This window comes from Colobus angolensis, unplaced genomic scaffold, assembly GCF_000951035.1.
Source record: "Colobus angolensis palliatus isolate OR3802 unplaced genomic scaffold, Cang.pa_1.0 Scaffold133, whole genome shotgun sequence".
Taxonomy (NCBI): domain Eukaryota; kingdom Metazoa; phylum Chordata; class Mammalia; order Primates; family Cercopithecidae; genus Colobus; species Colobus angolensis.
In genome coordinates, this window is record NW_012114411.1 from 2,139,185 (window position 1) to 2,148,326 (window position 9,142).

Here is a 9,142-nt window from a genome sequence, read left to right on the forward strand (position 1 = left end):
GCCACCAGGCCCAGCTAATTTTGTATTTTCAGTAGAGACGGGGTTTCTCCATGTTGGTCAGGCTGGTCTCGAACTCCCGACCTCAGGTGATCCACCCGCCTCGGCCTCCCAAAGTGCTGGGATTACAGGCGTGAGCCACTGCGCCCGGCCTAAAAAAAGTGTATTTCTAAAGGACGTCAGTTCTGTATCTTCAGTATCTGGATTATATTTCTTTGGCAGAGATGGAGATTGACAGGTCCTGGCTAGGTCCAATGCATTGTGCTTCAAAATGAAACTGGCGATACTCACTAAGTAGTTTGCATGGAAGCTGCTCTTCCTACTGGCTCCACATCCATCTGTCTGTATCTTATAGGCAGAGAAGAAAATGCTCCCTAAGGGTCTACTGACCTTATGACAAGGTTTAGCAAATATATTAAGAAAGTTCACTTTTTTGGTTGTCAATTCAAAATTGAATGCAAAATTACATGAAAAGATGGTATTTCTCATGGTGATTTCTAGTAACTCAATCAGTACTCAAATAATAATGCAGTTTGTGTCGTGATGAAAGTTCCAGTTCTACTTCAAGTCAACCCCTTGCACATCACATGAGCTCCCAGGAAAGAACTACCCGATTAAGCACAGAGGGAACTAAGGAGAACCCCAAGGCAGGACACAAGGCAGGCGGGACAGTGATGGGGGGAGGGCTGTGCACAGTGTGTGGCCGCACACGCGGCGCTGGGGTTGACATTTCCGCCTCACACTCACTCCTGAGCACTTTGAAACTCATCTTTTCAACCTGTCCTTCGTAATAAGGTCAAGATCTGGTAGGCCATGACATCACATTGCCTCCTTGGTATTTAAAATATTGGTAATTTCGATGTTTTGAAAGGTTTCTCTTAAAAAAAAAAAAAGACAAAAGAAAATATTGACAGATTCAGCTACGGAAAAAAGTAAAATTTCTATTGAATGAAAAATAAGACATTTCATCAGAATGAGAAAATCTAGTTGTACTAAATGTGACCGAAAAGGTTCACTATCTACCGTCAGATAAAGAGCTCATTTACATAAACGAGTAACCTCGAAAGTCCCCACAGAGAAATGGGCAAAAAATAGTTAACAAAAAATATTAGGAAAAATGTTCAATTAATATGTAAACCAAAGAACTGCAAAACACACTTTATACCTACTAAAATTAGAAAAACAACGTTAGAAAGCTAATACTTGATACTGATAAAATTGGCGCATTCAAACATTACTGTTGGTGCAAACAGGCAAAACTCTTTTGAGAAATAAGAGTAATATTTAATGGGAGACATAAAACTGTTATACCTTTGGACTGGTAATCTTACTCCTGGAAATTTATCCTAAGGAAATAATTTGAAAGAGAAAAGCAGCTATATGTGATCTCTACTGTCAGCTACATGGCGACGATCCAATTGTGCACGAGATCAATGTCAGTAGCACGGTGGACACATTTCAGGGAGCCCAGAGTGAAGCAGGGAGTTCCCCTTCAGGAAGCTACTGCGAAAGCCTGAGCTAGAGAAGCATCTAGGGCCTCTCAGAGAACTGCCATTGTTCGGTTAATCACATGATGTGGTAAAAAGGGAAGAAAGGCAAGGGTGTGAGCTGAAAGGACATCACAGGCTTGGTTTGGAGCATGCTGAGTTTGGGGTGTCTGTGGAGCACCCATGCGGAGATGGCAGATATAGTCCTGGTTACAGGACCCCCAGCAGATACCAAAATCTGCAGATCTTCAAGTCCCTGATATAGGCCAGGCATGGTGGGTCATGCCTGTAATTTCAACACTTTAGGAGGCTAAGGCGGGAGGGTTGCTTGAGGCCGGGAGTTTGAGACCAGCGTGGGCAACACAGTGAGACCCTGTCTCAATCAATCAATCAATCAATCAATAATCCTGGAGTGGTGATGCAAGCCTGTGGTTCCAGCTACTCAGGAGGCTGAGGCAGGAGGATTGCTTGAGCCTAGGAGTTCAAGGTTGCAGTGAGCTATGATCACACCATTACACTTCAGCCTGGGCAATCAAGCGGGACCTTAAGCAACTTGTACAACTGTGCCCCGAGACTCTGGAGCATACAACAGCAGTGGAGGGGCGCCCAGCCTATTTGCATGATTTTTTATTTTTGCATTGAATTTTTTTTTTTTCTGAATATTTTCAATCTGTAGCTGGTTAAATCTGTGGATATGGAACCTGCAGACAAGGAGGCCAAGTGTATTTAGACAGAGAAATCTACAGTTCAGAGAAGGGGCCAAGCTGAACACACTGCTTTAAGAGACACAGACATACATGTGGTGGTTAAAACAGTGAGAGAGGCCAGGCATGGCGGGTCATTCCTGTAATCCCAGTACTCTGGGAGGCCAAGGCGGGTGGATCACTTGAGGTTAGGAGTTCGAGACCAGCCTGGCCAACATGGTGAAGCCCCATCTTCACTAAAAATAAAAACACTAGCCGGGCATGGTGGCACGTGCCTGCAGTCCCAGCTACTCAGAAGGCAGAGGTAGGAGAATCGCTTGAACCTGACAGACAGAGGTTGCAGGGAGCCGAGATCGCACCACTGCATTCCAGCCTGGGCGACAGAGCAAGACTCTGACTCAAAACCAACCAACCAAACAAAACAGTGAGAGAGAGAACGTCCACCAGAGAGAACACGGAGAGTGGAAAGGGCACAGGCTGGGTTGGGAGCCCTGGGGAATGCCAGGCTGCCAAAGAGAAGGTGGAGGCAGAAGAGCACAGGAAGGGGCCCAAGCGCGCTGGACAGGCAGGAGGGATGGGGAGACTGGTGGGAAGGCCAGTGAGTGGTTCTAATAAAAAGGAGGGACCAGCAGGTTGCAGTGCAGAAGAGGGACAGAAGGGGTGGCTTGGTGCCCTCTGAAGGTCAGCGAGGGCCGGGGAGGGTGGTCACTCTCAGGATACCTGGCCCAGAGGGGAGGGTGGAAGAAAAGGGGAGACAGGAGGGCTGAGAGACAGGGACTTGGGTGTGGTGTGCAGGCTGAGGGAGCAGTGGTGTGGCAGGAGAGAACAGGATACAGACAGAAGGAGGAGATAGTCAAAGGCATCACCCTAGGGGGCTGGGGCTGATGCATCTGGAATAGAAATGGAGGGGCTGCCTCCAACAAAAGGAGGGAAACATCCTCTTCAGAACCCATAGGACGGGAAGATGGTCGATTCAGAAGGGGTTCTAGGCTGGAGCAAACACTCCTGAGGCCTCAGTGAGCTCAGGGGTGAGGGGCTCTGGAGGATGGAGGGTGTAGAGGAGGTGTGGGATCATCTCTCAGAAGAATCAGAGAGGAAGCAGACCGCAGACAACTAATACCGCTGCCAAGCCGCAGACGGGCTACGTGGTAGGGCTGTGCAGCGCGGTGAGAGTCTACAGGCTTTCCACCTCAGTCCCCTGCAGCTCCTTTAGGACAATGGATGACAGGGCTGGTCTAAGCTCAGGATGTTGCTGGGCAGTTTAGGCAGAAGAACAAAGATATAATCCCTTGAAGATGCTGAAGGTGTGACCGGGCATGAATGGACTCACCTCTCCACTCCTCCCCTCTCCTTCACCCCCCCAAACCTAGGAAGGACGTGAACACAGAAAAAGGATCATGGGCTTGGAGCTATCTATAGAGATCAGGGAATGCAGATGTCAATGGGTTGGCAAGCAGGGGTCATGGAGCTGGAAGAACTGTCCCCTGAGATACCGGAGCATACAGCAGCAGCTGAGGAGCAGCTGCGTGTGAGGATGCTAAGGTGTGGCCAACAGTATGGGGCTGAAATGCAGTAGAGGTGAATGTCACCGTGGATGAGGTCCAGCCGCTACACAGGCTAGGCCGTCAGTCATGTGGACAGACAAGTGATCAGGATGACAGTGGGACCAGGGAGCAAGAGGAAGTCTTAGTGGAAAGCTTCCATCAGAGCTCCACTCGGGGAGAGGGGCTGTGATGCTTAGAAAGCAGAATTAATGACTGGGGAGAAAATCAACCAGGCTGCCCAATGTATGATATGGGGGGACCGGGAGAGCAAGGTGGGGAGGTGCAGAGGATAGGCTATCCCTGGGGATGCACATACTTTCAAATCTCTGCCACTAGATTCTAAGCAACTTCAGTGTCTTCATCTCTTTTGTCTCCCTCAAAGCACCTACTCTAGTGCGTTTTTCTGAAGAAGAACTCGAGCATTTGATACATAAGCCAACATGTTTTCCAGTTTTGTTTCTAATGAAAGCAAATACATCAGCTTACAAATTTAGGCTAATTGAGGAAAAATGGTCTATCTGAATTAGCAGGAAGTCTTTAATTAATAGGCTCTATTTAAAGAAGCAAGGTCTTACTGCCTTCAAATACCCACAAGAACATTTACTAATCAGATAATTTCCAAAAGGTTCTTGAAGTCCTGTTTTAATAAATAGAACAAAATATTTCTGTTTAGCATCCTATTCGTTTATGGAAAAATGTGTACTACAAAAATGACTGAATCCACTGTCACAGCAGGTAAACATCTCCCCCTTGTAATATTATTTATACAGTGAATTTCCATAGCAACCCCTCTTTTCTCGGGTTGCGAAATGCATGTGTCCAAATTAGCACACATTAGAAAGTCATGGCTCCAAATTAACAAAGTGGATTTGGACTACGCCACATTGAATGACTCCCGTGTGTGCGGACAAGCAAGTTCAAGATAAGCCTAAGGAGACTGTGGACTCTGCTCCCACGTCGTGAAGGGGTTCAGATCAGACTTTTCTAGTCCAATCTTGAGCTCAAATATTCTCTCAGTCACTAAAAGGGCAGCCGTGTCTGGTTATTTTTTTCTAGTTTCAATGAAAACTTATTTGGTTTCAATAGAAAGAAGCCAAGAAAATCACTGTCTCCTGGGTCTGTGTCTAAGATCTTTGAAGGTGCAGCAATAGGCTTTTCGAAAAATGCCTATACAAATAAACATTTCCACCGGGCACATTATTGACACTCTAGTTCATGGATTACATCTAAACTTAAAAGAGACTTTTAACTAGAATTTACTTACTGAAGACGAAATCCTATTCTCTCCCTTACAATAGCAGATGAGACCTCAAGGACAAGGCCAAAAGACTGTCATTGCATTGATCTGCAAACAGTCAATATGCTCTGTGAATAGAGGTATCGAGGAGACAGAATGCATTTTTGCTCCCTGAATCTATAGCTAAAGGTCACGCTATTATGCTGGTAACAGTTCCATTAGGAGTAATGATGTGAAAAGAGGTATTGCATTAATGTACTGAGTTTTCTACTATGTTAATAGTGGGTCACTAAGAATCATAGTCGAATCATTTGCATTCATCTTTAGAATGCAATAGGTTCTAAAAAAAAATTTTTCCTCCTTTCCTATTTTAATATATGAAGCAGCAGCAAGGGCTACTTTTAAATGAGCCCAGATAATCTGAAAAAGTGAAATAAGATCAACAATTAAACTAAAAGAGTTAAAGCATCTCTTCTGCTTAATATGAGTCCCAAGGCACAGGGCGTATGTTAAGTCACTAGAGAAATGACAAATGCTCAATCTGATCCATCCATGAATAATGACTTTTCCCAGATGCTAGCATTCATTTGAACCCTGCCCTTTAATTGTATATAAATAATGAATCAGCTGCTGTTGGCTGGGCAGACCCTTCCTTCAGAATGCTGCTCCTCAAGTAATCATCAAGTGAAGGCGGCAGCACGTGGCGTGTCTGACATGCTGAATGTGCCACTCTGTGAACAGGGCGGACTGGCCATGTTCCCCAAACAGCGATCTGTCCACACTGTCGTTCTCCTGAGGGACTTTTAATTTGGGTTTTTCTGGCTGGCTGTGCTGGGAAAAGCAGAATGTGGCATGGACTTTGAAAGGAAGTCACTGTGTCTAGCAGACACTTTAAGAAGCAGGGGTAGGTGGGAAGAGCTTTCAGGTCGCTGTGAAATCCTCTAAGAACTCTGGCCAGCAGTCACAGCCCAGCTTCAGATCTGATGACTCGGTTTTAACTGGTGGTCAAATCAAGGTTTACATCATGCAAGGAAATCAAGGTTTACAGCACGCAGAACTGAAAACCAGGTACTCATTAGATCTGCCAAACTCCTAGAGCTTGCAAAGGGGCGAGGGACAATAGTCTCTGCTGTCGGGTCCCAGGGGACAAGCAGAGGGGACCCAAAGGGGGGGCCACTTGCAGCCAGGGATGTACAGAGGGAGACGGAGTCATGGGAGGCAGCCCGCCGGCACATCTGAGTAAGTGGACCACAACCAGGGTCCCTCCCACTCTCTTTCCTCTTACTGTCTTAGAGCTATCATTCGAGACTCCCCACGTGCCAGGCAGTTGATACACATCTCATTTAATCTTGCAATAACCAGTGGGGGTAGGTATTGTGATCCTTAATTACCAGTGACAAAAATCCAAGTATGGGCAGCTTAAATGACTAGCCTGAGGCTGCACAGCTAACAGGAGGTATTTTCCACATAAATGACTTAATGTTTACAGTTGTATTTGAGCACACAGTGACTGTAAAAGAAAAATGGTTGAATGGTAAACAAACAAAGCCATAGCTAAGTGCATCCTCCCATGTTAAACTTGAGAATGCTGGGTGTTACTTTCAACCTCACAAAACAGAAGCATGGTGGCCAGCTGGGGAGAGGAAGAGGGCAGAGGCCGGTGGGTCACCTGCTCCCAGGAGGCCAGGTGAGTGGGCGGCAGGGGAGCTGTGCCTGGAAACTGGGCTGCGGGTAGGATGGATATACACATACTTTGAACTCTGAGATCTGATGACTGTGGCTTAAATTTTATCTGGATCTAATAGAGTACATCTTTTCTCCAATAATATTTAGCGTATCATTTTCCATTTTCAAGGAGAAAGTGGAAACATAAAATTGTAGTCTTGATATCCATTGTATTAAAATAACAGTAACTGTGGCATGTAAAACACTATGAGAGGTGGGGAAAGAACTAGAATCAAGGGTGGCTATTCAGGCAGGGCCTGATAGTCCTCCACATCTTGGTGGAATTGTTCTAGTCTTGGAATGGGTTCTCAGCATGCAGGCTCAGAAATCTGATTTTAGCAGACCACTCAGAAAATTCAGACCGAAACCTAAACCTATACATAATACTTGGTTGATACATCAACTAGAACGACAATTAAGTGATCTGCAATGCAGGGGTGAGGGATTCTCATTCTATATCAGGAACATTGGATGTCACAACCCAGTACTTTACTTGTTGGGGTCAAGGGGCTAGAAACGGGTGACCAACCAAACAGAAGATTGACTGGTGCACGCGGAGAAAGATCAGGATGTTCGCAGGAAACTGCCCACTTCTCGCCCCTGCTGCCCAAATGGGCAGGACTGCTTTGTCCCAGTGCCCTCTAAGCCACAGCTTGGCTGCAGGATGATGCACCCTTGACCTAAGGGGAGCCAAGCCGCAGATATGTCAAGTGATGAGCTGGGCCCTCTCTGTCCTCCTCCTGAGAATGGCAGGCAATGAGGGAACGAGGGGTTCAGCAGGAGCCGGCAATGCCAAAATGTCACAATGCGAGTAGCATGATGTGCCTACTGTGTGCAAACCAGAACTGTGAGGAGCCAGCAAGCAAAAGGAGGAGGTCAGCCAGCAAAGAGGGGAGGATGAAGCGGATGTGCAAAGAGAAGCGGCGACCGGAGACACAGAGACACAGAGACAATGCTCCTGGAGAGGGATGCAGAGTCCAGGCCTTACAGCAGCCCTCTTCCTGGCCACTTCCACCGGCAGCCCCACGAGACATCTTTTCCTTAAGGGAACCAAGTGACATTCCACTTTAGAAACCAAAGAGCGTTCTAGAAGACAGCATTTTATACAGGTTGGAGTAAAGCCTGGCTCTCTTTTTTAAAGACGTGGATCTCGTTGTGTTGCCCAGGCTGGCCTTGGACTCCTGGCCTCAAGCAATTCTTCTGCCTCAGCCTCCTGAGTAGCTGGGATGCCCAGCAAGCCTGACTCTTCATGCGCCCTCAATGGCATATGATCCCCGTGTTTGGATATCCCTCAGCCTCAGCACACTGAGTGGGCAACACTGGCCTCTGTGCACCCACAAATCTTAGAGGCACATCACGGGACACACAGTCACAAGTGATCTCTTGAGATGTGATCTATTTCAGCATATGGTTTTTCTCACATTTTTGTTGATCCTTATTAAGTGCAACTGTGGTGAAGTGGTGAAGATGATATTCTCTGATCCTGTATACAAACTTGCCGGCGGGGGGGGAGTGGCTTACAAATCTGGGACTTAAACCTCATTGTGACCTTATTACAAAAATAAAATGCATTAATTCAAGACATATTTATCCACCACACATAATGTGCCAGGACTATGCTAGGTGTTACTGAACAAATGGTCTCTTGTCCCCAAAAAGCCTGCAGTGAAGTGGAGGATAAAGGCAGTAAGAAGTCAAGGACTGCCCAGAGCACACCTGTGATTACACAGGCCGAGCACCAGGTACACACCAAGGGGCACCTCACCCATTATTGGGTGGGAGTGGGCAGTGGGGAAAGCTTTCAGATAAAGTGATGGCTGAGCTGAAACCAAAGAAAAAAGTGGAGGTGAGCTGAAGAAAGGAGAAAGAAGGTAGAAAACGCTCCAGCCACAAGGAAGGGCATGTGCATTCCAAAGGCACAGCCTGCGACTGTTCTGAGGCAGGTGCAGGAGAGGCAGTCTCACATGAAGCTCAGGTTTCTACACTCACAGGGCAAGGGCAAGGAGGTCTCGGGCCTATGTGAAGGGGGAAGCTGGAACGAAAGCCTCAGGTGAGGCTGTGAAGGGCAAGGGTCTACCCCCGAGTACAGGGAGGCAACGAGCAAGCTCTGTCCAGACTTTGAGGGAGAAAAAAGAAAGCTTCTTAGAAAATTCTAAATGTGGCCGGGCATCGTGGCTCTCACCTGTAATCCCAGCACTTAGGGAGGCTGAGGTGGGCAGATCACTCTAAGTTAGGAGTTTGAGACCAGCCTGGCCAACATGGCCAAACCCCATCTCTACTAAAAATACAAAAATTAGCTGGGTGTGGTGGTGCACACCTGTAATCCCAGCTACTTGGGAGGCTGGGGCAGGAAAATCGCTTGAACCTGGGAGGCAGAGGTTGTAGTGAGCCAAGATCGTGCCACTGCACTCTGGCCTGGGAGACAGAGCAAGACTCCAACTAAAAAAA

General features: G+C 47.0%; 1 protein-coding gene across 2 annotated transcripts in view; it reads right to left on the reverse strand.

Annotated features, from left to right (window-relative positions):
• Window positions 1-9,142, reverse strand: part of BEND7 (BEN domain containing 7) — an 83,139-nt gene that overhangs the window by 11,089 nt on the left and 62,908 nt on the right. The gene's annotated exons all lie outside the window — the stretch shown is intronic.